This window comes from Peromyscus maniculatus, chromosome 9 (genome assembly GCF_049852395.1).
Source record: "Peromyscus maniculatus bairdii isolate BWxNUB_F1_BW_parent chromosome 9, HU_Pman_BW_mat_3.1, whole genome shotgun sequence".
In the NCBI taxonomy this organism is placed as follows: domain Eukaryota; kingdom Metazoa; phylum Chordata; class Mammalia; order Rodentia; family Cricetidae; genus Peromyscus; species Peromyscus maniculatus.
Genome location: NC_134860.1, coordinates 41,442,874 through 41,462,740, shown reverse-complemented (window position 1 = coordinate 41,462,740; position 19,867 = coordinate 41,442,874). Strand labels below are relative to the sequence as shown.

General features: G+C 43.7%; 1 protein-coding gene across 1 annotated transcript in view; it reads left to right on the top strand.

Annotated features, from left to right (window-relative positions):
• The first annotated feature begins 240 nt into the window (after window positions 1–240).
• The window catches only part of LOC102916718 (disks large homolog 5-like), a 56,686-nt gene continuing 37,059 nt past the window's right edge, over window positions 241–19,867 (top strand). The window contains exons 1-4 of the mRNA XM_076544780.1: window positions 241–828; window positions 2,736–2,805; window positions 4,788–4,901; window positions 12,257–12,341. The gene's annotated coding sequence lies outside the window, so the exon portion shown is untranslated. The remainder of the gene's footprint in view (window positions 829–2,735; window positions 2,806–4,787; window positions 4,902–12,256; window positions 12,342–19,867) is intronic.

The following is a 19,867-nucleotide window of genomic DNA, read 5'->3' as shown; positions in this document are numbered from 1 at the left end:
TTCAAAAAATACTGAATTTTCTCATTGGTGTTTTTTTTTTTTCTTTTTGGCCTTGAGATAGAGAAAGTGCAGTACTTCACTGTCTTTTGAGAAACCCACCAGAAAGGTTTTGTTGTTGTTGTTGTTGTTGTTGTTAATATTAGCCGGGTCTAGGTACATTTCATACAGGGGCCGCTAGGTGGCAGTGTAGCGGGAAGGCGCAAAGCACCATGTGAGAAGCCTCTCTGGACAGACTTCCGTGGTGGAAGAGGAAGCAGCACATGGGGCAGCGCTCTATGGTAGTCGGGGGGCAGCTGCTGCTCTTTTATTCCAAATCCAGAAGCGCCTGGGAAGCTGGATGTAGCTAAGAAAATGAAAGAGGCAGCTGGAGCCTGGGGTCCCAGGTGAAGGACAGTTATGAAGACAGCGAAGAGAGAAGTTCCAGGATGGGATTTCAGAGAAAGTGGGATGGACCGAGCTGTAACTCGAATTGTTAGAAGGCGTTATTAATAAAACAAACCTGGAGCCAGGTATTGGGCTGAACGCTGAATAGTCACAGAAACACAACAAGCCACATCCAATCTCACCTTGCTAATTCCTCGGCCGACTTGTTTCCTTGGACTGAGAGCTCTGACTCCTCATCTGAATGGATCTCAGCTGAACTGCTGCTAAAAAGCTAAAAGCTTAAAAGAACTCTAGTTCCTGGTCCTCACGCCTTATATACCTTTCTGCTTCCTGCCATCACTTCCTGGGACTAAAGGCCTGTGTCACCATGCTTGGACGTTTCCAGTGTGGCTTTGAACTCACAGAGATCTGAATGGATCTCCCTCCGGAATGTTAGGATTAAAGGTGTGTGTGCCACCATTTTCTAGCATCTATGTATATCTAGTTCTGTTCATTAGCATTTGTATCCCCAGATACATTTATTAGGGTGCACAATATATTGGGGGACACAATATCACCACACCAAGCAGTGTCAGAATGGGCGTCCTGAGCCAAAAAGCCACCTTCTGAAGCCCTGCACTGGCTCCTCTCAGGAACGCAGTGTGTGCTGACCCAAGGTTGCCAGCTACAAAGTGGCTTCATAGGCAGCTAGGTGACAGGCTGAGATCCAAGCTGCTATTCTGGACCCTCTGCCTCAGAGCTTAGTTATTAAAACATAGAAATTCCTTATGAGTTTGCGGGTTTTTGTTTGTTTGTTTTTTGAACGCAGATCTGTTTATTTTTCAAAGAACACGAGAGAGTCCTGAGGCCAGTGTTGAGCACTAAAGATTCCACGTGAATGCAGCATTTGCAGCTTGGTCTAGTGGAGAGTAGTCAAGTCAGCCATGGTTTCAGCAAATGCAACGGCAAACAGAGGGGATCATGGGAGCACACTAATGAATAAGTCCGGGCTTACCACAGACCAGGCCTTTTCTAAATGCATATTGGAGGGACAGGGTGGGCTGATAGAAGTGAAGCAGGGGACTCACACTGTGTGAGTCTTGCAAGGAATGTCAGACTCTTGAAGTGTTTGACCAGAACAGTATTTGAGTAAGATTCCTCCTTCTGGGAGGCCATGGCAGGGATCCAGACTGGGAATGATGATGGCCTGAACTGGGGGTGGGGGCCTGAGGATGCAACACGATGCTCAGCCACAGCCTCCATCACTGATGTGGTACTTTAGCCTTTTATTGACTGAGGCCTTAGTCGATAGATTAGTTGTGGGGTTTTGGATTGTCTGTATTTGTACTTGTTTTTTGTTTTTGTTTTGTTTTTTAAGCCAAAAGCACATGCTGCTTTTCTAACTAGAAATAATATTAAAATGTTATTGGGAATAACAGTCACCACTTGGATTCAGTCAGTTAAACTGTGCCTATCAGGAGCCATACCACTGCTATTTTGATATAAGATCTTATTGATTAAAATAACAACCACTACAGGCTTGGACACTTGGGGTGGTAGAGTCCCTTGATCCATCTGAACACATCTCTGTGAGTTTCACTGGAGACATTTTGACACAGCAGTTCTCAGTAAGGTCTGTAGGGCCCAGCATGGATGTGGGCCCAGAGAACACAGATTTACAAAATCATGAAACCCTACCCCATGTCCCTACTAATGTGAGGCCACCTGCCGTCTTCCCTCTGAGAGGGCCTCTAAACCTAGCTGAGTGTGTCGTGGCCACTCCAGATGTAGGGTCATTACCCTGTGAGGGCTCACAAATGGGAAGTAAATGGTCTTTGCCTGACAGGACCTTGGACATGGTAAGGAGGCCCAGAAAACCCAGACTCACAGTAGCACCTCCACAGCCTCTCATGAACATTAGAAGATTCCCACTCTGACAAGGAACTTCTGCTTGCTCTCAACTGTTGTTGGAACTTAACAAGAGAAGTCGCTCAGTTCTGTCATTGTGGAGAAACATGGACTTGGTTGATTTCAGAGATACAGCTCTCAGAAAAGGGAATGATCTTAGCTAGGCTTGTCTAACACACTTGTTAACACCAGTGCTCAAGAAGTTGAGGCAGGAGAATCATTTTGAGTTCCAGGCCAGCATAGGCTACATAGTGAATTCTAGACCAACCTGGCCTACGGAGTGAGCCCCTACTAGGGACTTTTCTTTTCCCTTGATCAGTAAGGCAAGTATTGCAAGATAGTAAGAATCCTGGGATGGAGACCTCTCAGCTCAGTAGTCATGTGATGCCTATAGTCATGTGATGCAGATCTTCAGGTTGCACTGTTCAACCAGAGTGGCTGACTTGTGCTTGTTTCTCTTTCAGACCAAAGCAAACCTTGTGACCCCGAGAAACGGGGAGCCACTCATTGCTGCCATTCAGGACTTCCTAACAGGTGAGTGTTACCTAGAAAGGAGGCTTTGTCTTCCCAGGCACAGTGATTCAGACGATGGCCTGAATGCTTACTTATCTGTACTTAGGAGTCTTCCTACTCTTAGTTTGACACAGGGTGCCCCTGGGTGGCTCAGCTGGTCTGGCCTGGCACTCAGAATCCTGCCCTGCACTCCCAGGTGCCAGGGTTACAGGTGTGCACCACTATGCCCTTTCCTGTATTTAGGTTTGTCGTTGACCCTTGAGCTTGCTAGAGTTATTTTTACTGGTTGTTTCTTCATTTGATTCTGTGTGTGTGAAGAGGGTAAGATAGTGGCCAGAGTCCCTTGTGCAGACAATGCCCCGTCTATACTTGTTTGTTATCCCCTGATGCTGTGGACATCTGCTGGGAATTGCCCTCTGGTTTTGAGATGAGCTACATTTGTCAAAAGGAACTGTGAATGTCTTTTCCACTCGTGGTATGAGAAGCTGTGACTTAGGATGTTCACAAATACAGTGTGAAGTTCCAAGAGCACCAGGATAACCTAGAAGCAGTGGCTTCTGGAAAAAGCAAGTCTGTTTTCTAAGGTTTCTCTCATTCTCTATGCCAGAGTCACACTGCTGGCTGGTGGAGGAAGGTTTTCCCAAGCATAGTTGAGAAATGGCTGCTGCCCTTGATTCATAGTCTGTAGCCCTGCTTCTTTGTCCTCTGTCCCAAAAGAGGGCTTACATCTGATTCTCTGCAGTGAAGTCTGCATGGGCCCTGTCTTGAATTTGCATAAAAACTAGTTTGTATCATAGGGAGCTGGGTAGGAAGACTAAGCAGCCCAGGAAAGCAGTGTGCAGAGTTCTTGGGGCTGGTGAGGTTTCTGTTGCAGGGAGACTTGACACAGGTAACACAGGAGGTTGGAGCATGAGCTGCCTCTTACTGCACAGGCTAGTGAGGCACTTGTGACCCTGCTGTTCTCAGGCAAAGGAGGGACTCTTCAGGGATGTCTAATAAAGTGTTGTTGATGTGATTTCAGTACCTGTAACCTCGTGCTGGGGATGGGGCTTGGTGACAGAGTGCTTACCTAGCACACACAAGGCCCTGGGTTCATCTGTAGCACCATGAAAAGCAAACAAACAAACAAACCGCTCTTTTTGAATAGTAATCGGACAAAATTCATCTGGGTTTCAGTTTAGTGTATTTTGACCCAGATCTTCTAGCAGCAGAAGGTGGTCCCAGTGAGTTGGTTTTTTAGTTGTTTCTAGTAGTTGGAAGCCACCAGTTGAGAATGGGTCAGAAAGCACTAAAACTTTGAGGAAACCCCATGAGCTTGAGGAGTGTTGACACACTTCCCATTTGGAGATGTTTAGTTGGCTGGATGGTTTTTGTAGTGCAGAAGTTGAGGCCTGGACCTAGGGAATGCTGGACAAGGCCTCTGTTATGAGCAACACCTTGATCCTTTGTTATTCTTTTACTTTTTATTTTCAGGCAAGGTCTTGCTCAGCTGCCCAAACTGGCCTTGAATATGTTCTGCAGCCAGGCAAGCTTTCAAGTAGCTGAGGTTACAGAGTGGGCCATGAGACCTGGCTACAGCATTGTTCATTTTTAATACAAATCTGGGCTGGAGTCGAATTGGGAAGTAAAAGATCCATACTCATGAATTAGAGTGGAACTCTTTAAATACAATGGGGATTGCTGACTGGGATCATAGTGCATGCCTGTAGTCCTGTGGCTTGAAAGGAAGATGATCACGAGTTAAAGGCCAGCTTCACTCCATAGTGAGCTTGAGGCTAGCCTGAGCTACCCAAGACTGTCTCAGACAAACAAACAAAAGGCAGAGTATCAGCTTATCTGGTTTTCATTTTCAGATGAAAAGTGGAGTCTAGAGTTTGTTAGCAGATTGAGCCACAGGTTGCTAAAATCTCACTGAGTATTTTTATGCCTGGTAAATTCCTCTGCCTAGTGCTCTCCCTCCCCCTCACCAGGCATATGTAATGCCATGTCCTTTCTGTACTCAGGCAGTGTTTCCATGTCAGAGCGAACTTGCTCTCAGTAAGAACGAGCTCACCTTGACCACTGAGGCCATCATGAAGAAGAACGAGTTCCTCTCCTGCCAAGACAGCTTCCTGCAGGTAGGCTCTACCCTGTGGTGGTGAAAATGTGGTCTGTCAAATGCCTCCCAGTGCATTTTGTAAGCCATGGTCTTAATGTGGTTTTTGTTGTGTTCTGGACAGTATCTCACTAGCCAGCATGAAGAATTAATGTCTTGTCTTCCTATTAGGAGAAAGAACCTAGAGAGTTGGTCTGTGTGAGCCTTGTCACCAGCCCACATCCACTCTCATATTCCTTCTGCAGCCATTCTGAACATCTGCCACTAGTGACTGCATGTGTCTCAGATTGCAGCATCTTTCCATCACGGATCAGAAACGCACTGTGTTGTCTTCCCATTCCTCTTGAGGGACTTTATCATTGTGTGCCTTGAGGGTTACCTTGGTTTATGTTTTGTTTTTGAATCTGTGGGTGCTGGGAATTAAACCTGTTTTTACCTGCTGAGCCATCTGTCTAACTCTTTCTGAGACTTTAGTTCTTACTTTAATAAAGCTCTTTCTTAAATGAAATCATTTCTATCTAGAAAGATGTCTGAACTGCAGCGTTACCCTTCATGTCTCATATCTTCTCAATGTAAAGAAAGAGTTGAGCTAGGCATGGTGGTGCACAACTTAAGTCCCAGCAGTGGGTGGTAGAGGCAGTTGGATCTCTGTAATTTCAAGACCCACCTACTTTACAAAGTGAGTTCCAGGACAACCAGAGCTATTACATAGAGAAACCCTGTCTCAAACAAAACAAAAAAGGAAGAGTTGACTAGGCCAAGGCACTCTGAGAAGCTGTAACCATAGGACAGAAACAGTGATGTTCACAGTGATTGATAATGCTTCCAAGGAAGCCTTCACAGTGGAGGCATGCATACTCTCGAGTGTGGAAATGTGTGCCTAATGGGAAATGGGGGCCAGATAATGGGATAATTCCACAGAGTCTGACCCGTCCAGCAGTCCAGGTTATTCGAGGGTCTCGAGGAGGGACCACCTGTGAATCAATGGGGGGTGAGAGGGAAAGGAGACCAAGCGCGTGACGAAAGACAAAGTCAGTCTGAGTTGCGTCAAGGTCTCGTTTATTGACTGGGTGTTAGAGCTTATAAACAGGGCTTCAGGTAGGGAGGGGGAGCAGGAGGAGTGAGGAGAGGACAAAGAAAATTCCTAGGGGAGGGTCAGCAGGAGGTCGCTTTGGTCCCAGGCCCCTGCAGCTAGCTGATTTAGTACAGGCTCCAAGAAGTTTATTTAATCGTACATTCCTAGGTTAGACTAAGAGCCTCCTATTTACACGAGGCTTGATAAATCGTGGAAGGTTACACAGGTTCAAGACACCGCTGTCCAGAGTTGGTCCCCAACAGTTCCCCCTCTTTTCTCAAAAATGGACCAAGTCCATGTGATCGGGGTTGCGAAGGTCCTAGAGAGCCTCTGTCTTAGGCTATACAGGGGGACTCCCACGCATGGCAGGTGCCATTTTGAGCCAGTCTCAACCTCTGTAAGCTGTTGTCTCCTGCGTGGGCCATTTATTATTCCCGTCATTGAGTACTCTCTAGCAAGACCGTGGGGACGTTAGGGCTTTAGGACACTGAATCTGAGTCCTTGATGGGGCTCCTGGCTGGCCTCCTAGGAATCTACTCTGTGATAATGAATCGAGACGTGTCGTGGTAAGGCCGAATCAATCTGATTTTTGATAAACCGAGTCAACTGCTGAAAGGCCCAGGGACCAAAGGTAATGAGAAGGAGAAGGAAAATAATCAGGGGGGCCAGGAGGGTGGGGATCAGGGTAGAAAGCCAAGGGGATTCTTTAAAGCTTCTATATAGAAGGGCAAACCCTGCTCCTAAGAGCAAGAGCCGCATCTTACTGAAGCCCCATAAAGGCTAATAAAGGAAAAACCCACAAGATTACAATTCCCATACAATTTCATTTTACAAGATCATGGTCTGGGTACAGAGTGATCACAGACGGGTAATTTGCATCAACAGGTACATTTTTCCTGAAACCTCAAGGGAGGGGTATCAAGGCGGGAGTGGAGTTTACACAAAGGTCACAGTGGTCCTTCCTGGAACACCTGCAACTATCCCAGTCACAGTTGAGCACATCTCTTAGCAGAAATCTCTTTACATCATTATATGGTTGCAGGGGAGATTGAACAATGGCTAAGTCAGGTTGCTCTTGGAACTAGATTTTTAGTTTCTCATTTCCTGGTGCTTGAAGTTTTCTCTTTTCCTGAGGCTTGGGGGTGTAAGCCTGAAGGGCTAGGGTCTTTCACTCCCCCATTTCTTTTTGGCAAATTTTAATCTTAAAATTATGGCATTACATTTGGTACCTCATGGCCTATTTTAGTAACTCATGGCCTGTAATGGCCATGCATAGTTCATGTATAATTAGCCATCTGGTCTCTATGCCAGGGAGTTTTCTTTTGACCCAGCATTTCAGCCTTTTTTGAACAAGGAAAATGGGACGATGTATTTTCTTTCTGGAACTGCTTCAAGCTGGCATTGGGGCTTCGTTATCAGGGCCCCTCCCACAAAAGGCTGAAAAGCTGGTCAAAGACTGGGCAGGGGGCATTTGTCAGTAGCATGTAGCTGCCTGACACCATAGTGACAGAGAAGAATCATGTTAGCTGGGCTGGTCCACGTTAGCCTTTAACACGTCCGGAGTCCACAGTTGTCTGGAGTGGTGGAGTCAGCAACTGAAACTTGGAGGTGTCTGCCAGCCAAGTAGAAATCTGTTGAGACAGATTTAAACTAGGAACAGAGGTTAAAATTTATGAATTTATTTGGAACCCTTAGGTTTATACCCTTAGTAATGGGAAAAGCAGTAATCCCAAGACCAGGAGAAAGGAAAAATACCATCTTTAGGAATAATTATCTGGGGTCCTTTCGACCTCTGTGAAGTGGATCTATGTTTTTATGGCTCTTTTAATACTTTGAGGCCTACTTACAAAATGACATAAAAGTTTTAGATACATTAGTATTACAAATCTGTACTGAAATCCATATTGTAGACAAAGCAGATAATGGGTATCTGTAAAACAGCAGAAGTAGACTTATACCTTTGAGTCCCAACAAGAACTACAAATTTGGGCATTTTTCTTCTGTCCAGAATGCCAGGTATAAATTAGACAGAGATTTTTGGCCTGGTGAGAAGCACTTTTAGGTTTACATTTAGACATATCTAGATGACATCTAAAACAAGTCCAAAATGTTGAGCTTGAGACTGAACAGTAAGTGGTCATTGCTCTATCAGCTCATCAGGACTCCTAAATGTTAAGCTCTGAACCATAGAACAGGAGAGTAATCTGAAACATATCTTATTTTAGACTCATATCTGAACCTTTATGATTTATTTAAATTTTTATATCTTAGAACATTTTTTTTTAAAGTGAGCTTACAAGCTAGCTATGGCCTTGCAGAAAGATCTGGTTGTCTGATGCTGCCATGCTGACAAAGTTAGAGCTAGCCTAGTCATCAGCACTGTCAGAGATCTGAGAAGGATAAACTATATCTGAGTGCAGTCCAAGAAGCTTCCAATCCTATAAATTACAGTGATCAACCCCTTACCCAGGTTTCTATAGCGTTGGAGGTACCAGTCAGAACAACATCAATCTTTTACCACCATCAAGCCCATAAGGCAGAGTACCTTTTCTGTGGAATAGGGACACGGAAGACTGACAGTGTCCTACTACTTGTCCACAGTCTGGGCTGGGTCCTGGAGGTAGGCGTTGTATTAGGGCATCTTGCCCTGTGGTCAGTGTCGTTCGCAATTTAGGTGGCATCTTCTTGTCATTCCATATCTTCTTTGGAGACCTTGGGAGTCATTGCTAGGAGCTGGGGAGCTGGGAGTCTCTGTTTCCGATAGTAAGTTTTTAATCAAATAATTTAAATGTCATATTCATCAGATCATTGACAGGTTTGAGGACCATTATCTATTAAATATATCTGAGCCAAAGAAATCTAGGCCTAATCTTGAAAATATCTCTAAATTTGGTAATAATGACCAGGCTAATTTGTTTTCCTATAGATATATTAGTCAAATATACCTTTCAGTTTGTTTTATTTTAAATAGAGCCGTTTATGCTTTAAACTAGTATCTGGATAGCCAGATGACTAGTATTAACTTGTATTCCTTAACACAAAGAACATGCAAACTCAGACATTCAAAACCAAACATACATGTGGCCACATTTTCATTCATACCTGCAGAATAGACAGACATTTTTTAAAACTATGACCCTTTGGAGTCTCCATGTAACAGCAGAATAACAAGAGAAAGAAATCTGAAACATGTTTACTTAAACTTTAAAGTTAGACCTTAAAGTTTTATTATATTTTTTAAACCCTCATGACATGCTTAAGCCTTTAAATTTTTACATCTTAAACTGTTTCCTCAAGTCAAAAAATCATTTATTTAAACTTTTATTTTAAGCAACAATAATTTGAAACCAATTTTCTTAAATGATGGCAAGTATTTGTAACACATTGAACTCAAATGACCAAAACCCATATAAATTTTTACTTTTCCTGTGGAAACAAAAGCATAATTTTCCTAGTATCTTGAACTGGTAATTTAACATTTCTTTATCAAGCAATATCAGTGTTAATGCCCAGATCGCATCCCCAAAGAAGCCACTGGAGACCTCAGGTACAGAATGCAAAAGCAAGGTTTATACAAATGAAGTTTACAAGCCTCGGCAGGGGGGCTAGTTCCAAACCTCTCACACACAGCAGGGAGGTTGGAAGGAGCTTGTGCCTTTCTTTGTGAGGCTAGCACAGACCACATAATTCATCTCCCACCGCCCACATCCCTCTTTTAGGTTCATATCAGTAGTTTTTTATGTTATCTTTATTTCTCGTTTGTTTAGCAACCGTGTTTAGTTTTATGAGCTGTCTCCTGGGTTTGGGGAGTTTGGGGAGTTTGGGATGTTTTATGACCACTTAGTCTCTGTCAGATGGTCACATATCCTAACTCTGTGTTTTCTTAAGTTTCTGTAGTTGATAAAGCCACCTGGAAAAAGGCGTCTAAGTTCTTATCTACATTTAAGAATCCTGGTTTTAGCTTCTCTTTGTCTGTAGGGGATGAAGTGTGTGTGGGGGTTACTGAGGTTTCACAATCAGGACAGAGAAGGGTTAACAAGAGAAATTCCTAGCTGGCAGAAGAGACCTTGAAGTTATCACAGTAAAGGAAGGGAGGGGGAGCAGTGGTCATAAAGTATGTCCTTGGCTGCCAGTGTTCCTGAAAAAAAGTTTTTGTTAACTCCTCTGACTAAAGTCAGATTCTCTGTTCAGTGTTCACACAGTTTTGTCAGTTGCAGGCAGCCATTGTCCTGTCCAGAGCAGGACATGAGAATCTTAGCCCACCTGTACCGAGAGCACGCACCCCCACCCTCGTGAGAGCAGCCAGCTGCCTGCAGTCCTGATAGCAAGAGAGCTAGGGAGGGAGGGAGGTGGCCCTCGCTGTGCCTCTCTCTCCTTCTCCCCAGGAAAATAAGGGAGGTGAGTAGCAGAAACAGATGACATTTACACAGACAATCCAAGTACCGGCACATCAGCATTGAGATGATGATGGCCTCACTCACAGCAAGCAAGCCCCTTGATTGTGGCTCGCACATCCTTCTGGTGGGATAGGCAAAGGTCTAATGGAGAAGAAGGGGACTGTCCCATAGCGTCCGTCACAGTCAAGTCAACAATGAGAACAGTTAACACACTACACACAAGACCAAGGGCACACGAAAGAAAAACTTTGCCCCAACGAGACAACCAACAAAGCTCCAAGAACAATGACAGCCTGATGTGCTCTGTGGAGAGTGACCCTTCAGTCTAAATCACACCAAAAACAATCCAGACTCGAGGATCTCTGTCCTTGATCAAACACACATCAGGGGGCTTTCACATCCCTGTCAGTCAGACATGTACCTTATTTCTTAGAAGAGAAACAGAGTGTAAAGTAACAATGACCACAATAAAACATACAAAAAACCCCCACAAAATGGCTCTTCAATTTCCCGGGACAAAATGCAAAGTGGCACTTCCTCCCACCATGGGGAAAGGTACCCAAAGATGCTCCTCTCCTGAGCACTCCCTGGAGGAGACTCCTAAAATCAAATGGTCACCTCTGAGGTGGCCCCAAATGGCTCGGGACTAGGGGGTCCCTTGCCCAAATCAGGGAATGAGACGTCTCTCTTTCCCTCCCAGGATCACTGTCCGGACACGTCTGTCCCAGTGAGCCTGCAAAGTACAAATCAGTCGACCGGCACAAAACATAATGAGACAAGACAGAGACAGAGACAAGACAGAGAGTGCTCTTACCAGTAGATGTCAATAAACCTCTGGACCCTTGAGGGTCCTGGTGGGGTCTTTTGGTCTTTTGTTCAATGTGATTTGTGGCATCCTTACTCTTACCGTTTTCTGGGACGGACACATCATTTAATAGGTCCTCAGCAAGTGCCAGAATATGTGATACCCTGCTATCCTTTTCTGAATCCTATAAAACATCTCTGATTACTCCATAGAAACTAAAGAATGCATCGGGGACGTTCTCTCCGTCCTTAAGCAAGTTATTGATATCCTTTCCGACTTTATTCCACATCAAAGGGTGGATGCCCGGGCCATTAATAACCAGCCAGGGACATTTTTCTTCCACAAAACAGAAAAACTTAATTAAATCTTTTTTTTCTTTCTTTTTGACTCTTATTCCCCTCTCCCTGAAATCTTCATTTCCTTAATGAAGAGAGCCTCTTTAGAGAGTACTTTACCCATTGATTGTTGGACGGCACTTACCTCAAGGCTGCCCACGGCGCACGAGTGATGCTGTTGGGGCACCTCTACCCTAGTGAGTCTGGCCAGACCCCGTTTTCTCTTTGCCGTCCAATAGTGAGCCGCCGTGCCTCGAGCCCCATGTTCAGGCGCCACTTGGCCCGGTTAAGCAGGCCAGGTTATTCAAGGGTCTCGAGGAGGGACCACCTGTGAATCAATGGGGGGTGAGAGGGAAAGGAGACCAAGCGCGTGACGAAAGACAAAGTCAGTCTGAGTTGCGTCAAGGTCTCGTTTATTGACTGGGTGTTAGAGCTTATAAACAGGGCTTCAGGTAGGGAGGGGGAGCAGGAGGAGTGAGGAGAGGACAAAGAAAATTCCTAGGGGAGGGTCAGCAGGAGGTCGCTTTGGTCCCAGGCCCCTGCAGCTAGCTGATTTAGTACAGGCTCCAAGAAGTTTATTTAATCGTACATTCCTAGGTTAGACTAAGAGCCTCCTATTTACACGAGGCTTGATAAATCGTGGAAGGTTACACAGGTTCAAGACACCGCTGTCCAGAGTTGGTCCCCAACAAGAGTCTATTTGAAAGTCAAAGGAATTTATTCAGGGTTTAACAGACAAAAATAATAATTGAGGTTTTTTTGCAGAATCCAGGAGAGTTGGGTCACGGTTCAGTTCGGTTCTCAGGAGAGCTCTGCGTTGATCCACAGCATCAGCATCCAAGACCATGAGGTATGAAAGAGAGAGCAAGCATTTACTTCTCCCAGGTCTTAAGGGGTCTCTGTCTGGGCCACACCCTGGCAGGGGTAGGTACCTTGCAGTTTCCTACTGCCTCACTCGGGGCGGTGCTTCAGGGTAAAACACAGACAACCACTCCTACCTAAGCCTCATAAAGTCCCTAGAGCTATGCTGACCTCCTTCCCACAGCCCTGTGGCTGAGATATGGTTGAAGATCACTCATGGGAAAAGGTTGTGTAACGAGAGCTAGCTACATTTTAAGTAGAGGGTCAGTTTCCCTAGAGTGGCCGGCTCCTTACAAGCACTGTGTAAGAGAACCAATATTTACATGTCTGCCTTGATGCTGTGTATTTAGCAGTTGCTAAGATATGTTACACTGTGTCCATTGTTGGAGGTTGTGGAATGATGCTGTCCAAATCATTGAGAATCATACAGTTGATGTGTGTTGTATAATCTTTTCATGAAATGAAAACATTGATTAAAAGGGTAACTGAAAAGATCAAGAAAACCAGAGATAAATATGGCAACAACAATAAGGCACAGCAGAGGTACGGCCTTCCCAGACTGGTGTGACACAGTGTTTCACAGATGCAGCTGGTCTTGACTGTGCACTTGGATTTGTCCTTCTATTCTTGTGTGCTGTACCAGTTAGACCATATCCCCCTTACCCAAATAGAGAAGTTTCTGGAGACCTGTGTAGCCAGAGAGTTTTCTCTCCAGGTCCTGCCAAACACCCAAAGTCTGACAGCCCACTTATAAAATAAACACACAGATGCTTATATTATTAAAACTGTTTGGCCTAATCGCTCAGGCTTCTAGCTCTCTAATTCTTGCATCTTAAATTAATCCATTTCTATAAATCTATACCTTGCCACTTGGCTCATGGCTTACTGGTGTCTTCACAGTCTGCTTGTCATGGTGGTGGCTGGCAGTGTCTCCCTCCACCTTCCTGTTCTCTCAATTCTACTCTCTATTAGTCCCACCTATACTTCCTGCCTGGCAACTGGACAATCAGTGTTTTATTTATTGACCAATCAGAGCAATTTGACATACAGACCATCCCACAGACCTGTACAGCCAGGATACCCTTCTCTGCTGAGCTGTCCTAGCAGTTCCAGGCCTGAATCTCCCGAGCAGTCAGAATAATTTCCCTTCCGGTACTGAGCTGTCTCATCGCAGCTCCAGGTATCCAGGATACCTCGCCCTCCAGGGCTGAGCTGTCTCATCACAGCTCCAGCTGTCAGAGCTGTCTTAGCAGCTCAAAGTGTAGCCTGACTTCCAAAGTAGTCAGGATACCCTTCCCAGAGTTGCAAAACTCACATTTTGGTGTGGAAACCCAGGACCAAACCCACAGAGTAGCAACAGTGACTTACAGACACCACTGCAGATGCCTGCAAGTCACCTTGTGGTTCTGGGAATTGAACTCAGGACCTCTTGAGCAGCCTGTGCTGTCATCCTCTGAACCACGTCTTAGCCACCTGATTTTTTTATGCCTACTGGTTGCGTGAAAGAGAAAATATTATACTAGCTAGCATTCTTGAGCACTAGATGAGTAGACATTTCATCCCTTTGATGCCATTACCTAGACATGAATAGCCATGAATGATTTTTCTCCTATTTGGTTTATAGCCATTCTCTGTAAACCCCAAGTGATGCAATTATATATTTCAAGAGACCCTAGACTATTAGAACTAGAGATACATCATGTTTTTAGGGATAGAAATTTGTCTATACTCTAAGTTTGGCAGAAGAATAACATCAAATGAGAAATAGCTGCTCCTGGTTGTAGACCAGCAACTTTGGATATCCAGGGTGGTTGGAGGTGTTCCTGCCTCCTGTAGTATACTGAGATCTATTCCAAGACTCTGTGTTGATGGGATACTGTCTCCTGTGCAGAAAAAAGATGATAGTGGTGGTCAGAGGAGCAAGAATATTGTTGAAGAGGGCAGAGTGAGGTGAACTGGATATCTCTTGTCACTAAATGAAGCTTCGAATACTGGCAATGGGTTACATTTAGTCAATTTGTTGGCCAAATGGGTCCAGTGGGACCCAAGACAAATCAAGGTATTGTAAGGCTATTGGTTGCTCTCCAAACTGATAGGACGGTGCTATTCTTGAAGATGACACCAACACGACTCATTGAACATGGATCAGTCAAGCTTATGTCTCCTCAGATCCCTCATCACATATGGACTAGATTTCCTGGCACTGGAAGTTACCCTGCTCACTATCAAAGAGAAAAGTAAACACCAACCCAGCTACAATGGTGACCGCATCCAAGATATGCTGGTGCTGTAGTGGAACAAAGCTTTTGGGAGAAACCAACCAATATCTGACTTGATTAAGGCCCACTCCATGAGATGGAACTCATACCCAGGACTGCATGGGTGGACAAGTCCTGAGAACTGATAGGCTAGGGCCCATGGGGAAAACAAATACTACTGTTCTGCAAAAGGGGCATAGCAATAAAATGACTCCTAACAACATTCTGCTGTACTCATAGACAATACCTTTGTCAGCCCTCATCAGAGCAACTTCCTCCTTCAGCAGATGGGAACAAATACAGAGACTTTCAGCTAGAGCATATGCAGAGAGGAAGAGATCTTGAACACTCAACCCTAAACAGGACATATGCACTTAAATTCCTTCCCTCAGGACTTAGGGAACCCTGTGGAAGAGGAGGTGAAAAGAATGTCACAGAATACTGCTGATGGCAGGACCATGGTCCATCTACTGAGGTGAAGCACAGGTGTGGAGTGGAACCAGACTAACCATGAGAAAAGCTGCACTGCATGTGTTGTACAGGGTATAGCTGGAGAGGGAGGAATGCCCCATCCATTTGGATTCCAGAAGATCACATGAGTACCAGATGCTGGACATTGGGCTGTAGGATTTGAATTAATAAGATGGATTTTGGTATTCTTCCCATCTGAAAATTTCTGTGCTCCAGCTCTTCTCTTGTGGAATAAGAAAATATCTATTTTTTTTAATTTTGTTTACCAGATCCAACTAATAGACTTTTGTTTTGTTTGTTTTTTAGAGATCTTGGACTTTTGAAGTGTTGTAATTTTTAAAGATTGTGGGATTTTAAAAAAACTACACCGTGTTTTATATTATGATATTAACATAAGAATTTGGGGAACAAGAAATAAATGGTTATGGTGTTCAGATGATGTGTCTGTGTGTCATGCTGACAAGGAATAGAAGTCCTAGTTAACTTTATCTGTCCACTTAAAACAACATAACAACAATACAAATGAGAATCTTAATATAGAATCTGCATGGATCAGAAGGCACATTAATCATAGAGAAATTTTCTCTCATGGTTTTATATAATTATACTTGATAAACATTTTCTGTATTACAATTAAGTTTACAACATGTGTAATTTGTATTTGATAATAACATTTATGGCCTGACCACTTAGGGTTGGATAACCTATGACGGGATTTGTTCCTAGGAAAGGTTAATTTTCTCACCTAGATTTTTGAAATATTCTGGGTGCCACTTCCCTGTCATATATAAAAGAAACTACCTAGGAAATAAGATTAAGTTTAAAATTATTGTTGAACCTTATTTCGTGTTATTATGTAAAATATTGTTCTTTAAAGCAAAATTAGTGTAACTCAAAGAGGTTGTTGTCTTCATGGCCTATGTCCATCCATTATCAAGGGTAAACTTCAGAAGTTAATCCATTTATTTAAATTTAAACATTAGCATTAAATTAAGGTTAATAATTAATATGAAGTTAATTGTAGTCCATCAGAAGTTGTCGTAGAATAACATGATACATGAAAATGAGCAAGGCAGAGGAAAGTTTTATACTTTCAAACGTTTGTTAATATATCAATCCAGATAATTTATTGCAATGATTGTTTGTTGTTATTGCATATCAAACAAGTTGGCTTTTTTGCTGTGGTGAGACTTACTGACTGAGGGGAAAATACAACCAGTATTTTCATTTCTTTAAAGAAAAATTTATTGTCCATATAATGGCATATTATAGATTGTGGAAACTGTACATGAATTACTTCCAACAGTTTTTGAACAAATTGTTGGCACAGAGGAGGGCTATTTAACATTCCTTTTGGGAGAATCTTCTATTGATATCTCATAAAAGGCTGAGAATTATTGTAAGTACATACCATAAAGGCAAACTTTTCTCTATCCTTTTCTTATAGACGTGTAGTGAAGAAACAGTCTTTTAAGTCAACAGTTAAGAGGCCATTCTTTTTTTATTTTATAATTTAATTTAATTTACATATCAGCCCCGGATTCCATTGTCCTCCCTGTCCCCCCCCATTCCCCTCAGCCCACTTCACATTCCCATCTCAACCAGGGAAAGGACTCCCCTGGTGATTCAGCTTAGCCTGGTAGATTCAATTAATGCAGGTCCAGTCTCCTCCTCCCTTCACCCAAGCTGAGCAAAGTGTTCCAGCATAGGCCCAAGGTTCCAAAGAGCCATCTTATGGACTAAGGACAGGTCCCGGTCCCACTGCCTGGGAGCCTTTCAAACAGTTCAAGTTAATCTACTGTCTCACTTATCCAGAGGGCATGAACCAGTTGGGGGCTCCTCAGTTATTGGTTCATAGTTCATGTGCAGCCACTAGTTTGGCTATTTGTCCATGTTCTTTTTCCAGTCATGGTCTCAACAATTCTTGCTCATACAATCCCTACTCTCTCTCGCCAATTGAACTCCAGGAGCTCCACCTGGAGTCTGGCCGTGGATCTCTGCATTGGCTTCCATCACACATGGAATGAGAGTTCTCCCATGACAGTTAGAGTGACTGGCCAACCAATCACCAGAGTTGGTCAATTTGGGCTTTGTCTCGACCATTGCCAGTAGTCTATTGTGGAGGTATCTTTGTGGATTTCTGGGGACCTCTCTAGCACTTTGCTTCTTCCTATTCCCATGGAGTCTTCATTAATCATGGTCTTTTTTTTTGTTCTCCCTCTCTGTTCTTGACCCAGCTGGGATCTCCCGCTCCCCTAAGCTCTCTTTCCCCTGACCCTTGCCATTCATTAACCCCCCCCACACACACACCAGATGGCTCATATAGATCTCATCCATTTCTCTGTCATTGGGCAATCCCTGTGTCTTTCTTAGGGTCCTCTTTTCTAGGTAGACTCTCTGGAGTTGTGAGTAGCAGTCTAGTCATCCTTTGTTTTACATCTATTATCAACCTATGAGAGAGTACATACCATGTTTGTCTTTCTGAGTCTGGGTTACCTCACTCAGGATGTAATTTTCTAGATCCATCCATTTGCCCGCAAACCTCATATCATTGTTTTTCTCTGCTGAGTAGTATTCCATTGTGTATATGTACCACATTTTATTTATCCATTCTTCAGTTGAAGGGCATCTAGGTTGTTTCCAGGTTTTGGCTGGAAACACACAATGCTGCTATGAACATAGCTGAGCATGTGCCCTTGTGATATGATTGAGCATTCCTTGGGAATATGGCCAAGAGTGGTATAGCTGGGTCTTGGAGGAGATTGATTCCCAATTTTCTAAGAAAGCACCATATTGATTTCCAAAGTGGCTGTACAAGCTTGCATTCCCACCAACAGTGGAGGAGAGTTCCCCTTGCTCCACATCCTCTTCAGCATAAGCTGTCTTATGGTGAATGATAGATAGATAATGGATGGATGGATGGATGGATGGATGGACGGATAGATAGATAGATAGATAGATAGATAGATAGATAGATAGATAGATAGATAGATAATGGATAGATAGATGAATAGGTACATAGAATTACAGGACAATTATGCTGATGAACATATACACATAAATTCTCAATAAAATACTTGCAAATCAAGTTCAGGTTCACATCAAAGAATAATCACCCACCATGATCAAGTGGTCTTCACCCCAGTCCTGTAAGGATAGTTCCACATACATAAAACACACTATTTATTCCACCACATAAAAGGAATAAAAGACAGAAACTACATGACCGTCAGAGTATAAAAGAAAAAGGACCTTTGTAGAAGTCCAACTCCCTCTCTGTTCTTGATCCAGCTGGGATCTCCCCCTCCCCAAAGTTCTCTTTCCCTCAACGCTCACCCTTTATTACCCCCACTCATGTCCAGGCTGTTCATGTAGATCTCATCCATTTCTCCGTCATTGGGTGATCCCCGTGTCTTTCTTGGGGTCCTGTTTTCCAGGTAGCCACAAGGAATAGGAGACCATGGTAAATGAAGACCACATGAGAACAGGAAGAAGCAAAGTGCTAGAGAGGCCCACAGAAATCCACAAAGATACCCTGTGGGGCGTTTACCCACCACCCCCACAGTTCCCCAGAGTTTTCTTGAGTGCGAGCAGCAGGAAATATTAGATAGAAGGATTTATAGTGGAGAATCTTGTGGAGATAAACAGATAGAAAATAAAGGATAGCCTCGAGAGGGCCTGGAACCTATTTCAACGGGCCCCGACTGTCTTTGGCCCAGGGTTTTTATAGAGATGCCAAGGGGGTGGAGCAAAAGACCTCCTCCCCCAGCACAGCCAAGTGAGGACCATCTCAGACACCTGCACTCAGGCCCATGGTCCTGATCATCCTCTATTTGGACCTGCTGGGTAAAGCCATGAGGAACCCAAGAATGGGCTCCCATAGGTCCCCCCTTCTTATTATATAAAAAAATAACTATTAATGGCTTACAGCAATCTCCATAGCTGTTACACCTCCCAGTATGGGAGTAGAGGATGATATAGATGGCATTTGTCTTTTGAATTAGGTCCAAGGTGACTACAGCAGTCTTAGCTGCCTCAAGCCCTTTCTAAACCAAAAACTCTTAAGGCAACTACAAACTTAAAGAATCCCTTAGCTTCATCATTACCATTAACAGGTTAACATAAATATTGCTATACATAGTCACAGTTCTCTCAATCTTACAACTCAAAGCAAACTCTTAACAGAACCATTTAAATTAGCATATATGGTGCTATATATAGTTAACAATTTTCTCCGTCTTACAACTTTAACTTAGTCATTTGAATTTTCTTGTTAACAGAACATAGGAAAAATTTCAATGTATTCACATCAAACTTAAACATTTCCTTAACTCCACAAAACCAGGGTGCATTAATATCAATAGGTTTCTGCGAACATAATTCAGTCCCATAACTCCTCCTTTTCTTTATAATTTTATTATTATTATTATTTATTTTACAATACTATTCAGTTCTACATAATAGCCACAGATTCCCTTGTTCTCTCCCTTCCTGCCCCCTCCCATTCCCCCCAGCACATCCCCCATTCCCACCTCCTCCAGATCAAGGTCTCCCCTGAGGACTGGGATCGACCTGATAGACTCAGTCCAGGCAGGTCCAGTCCCTTCCTCCCAGATTGAGCCAAGCGTCCCTGCATAAGTCCCAGGTTTCAAACAGCTAACTCATGCAACGAGCCCAGGACCTGGTACCACTGCCTAGATGCCTCCCAAACAGATCAAGTCAGTCAACTGTCTCACCTATTCAGAGGGCCTGATCCAGTTGGGGGCCCCTCAGCCTTTGGTTCATA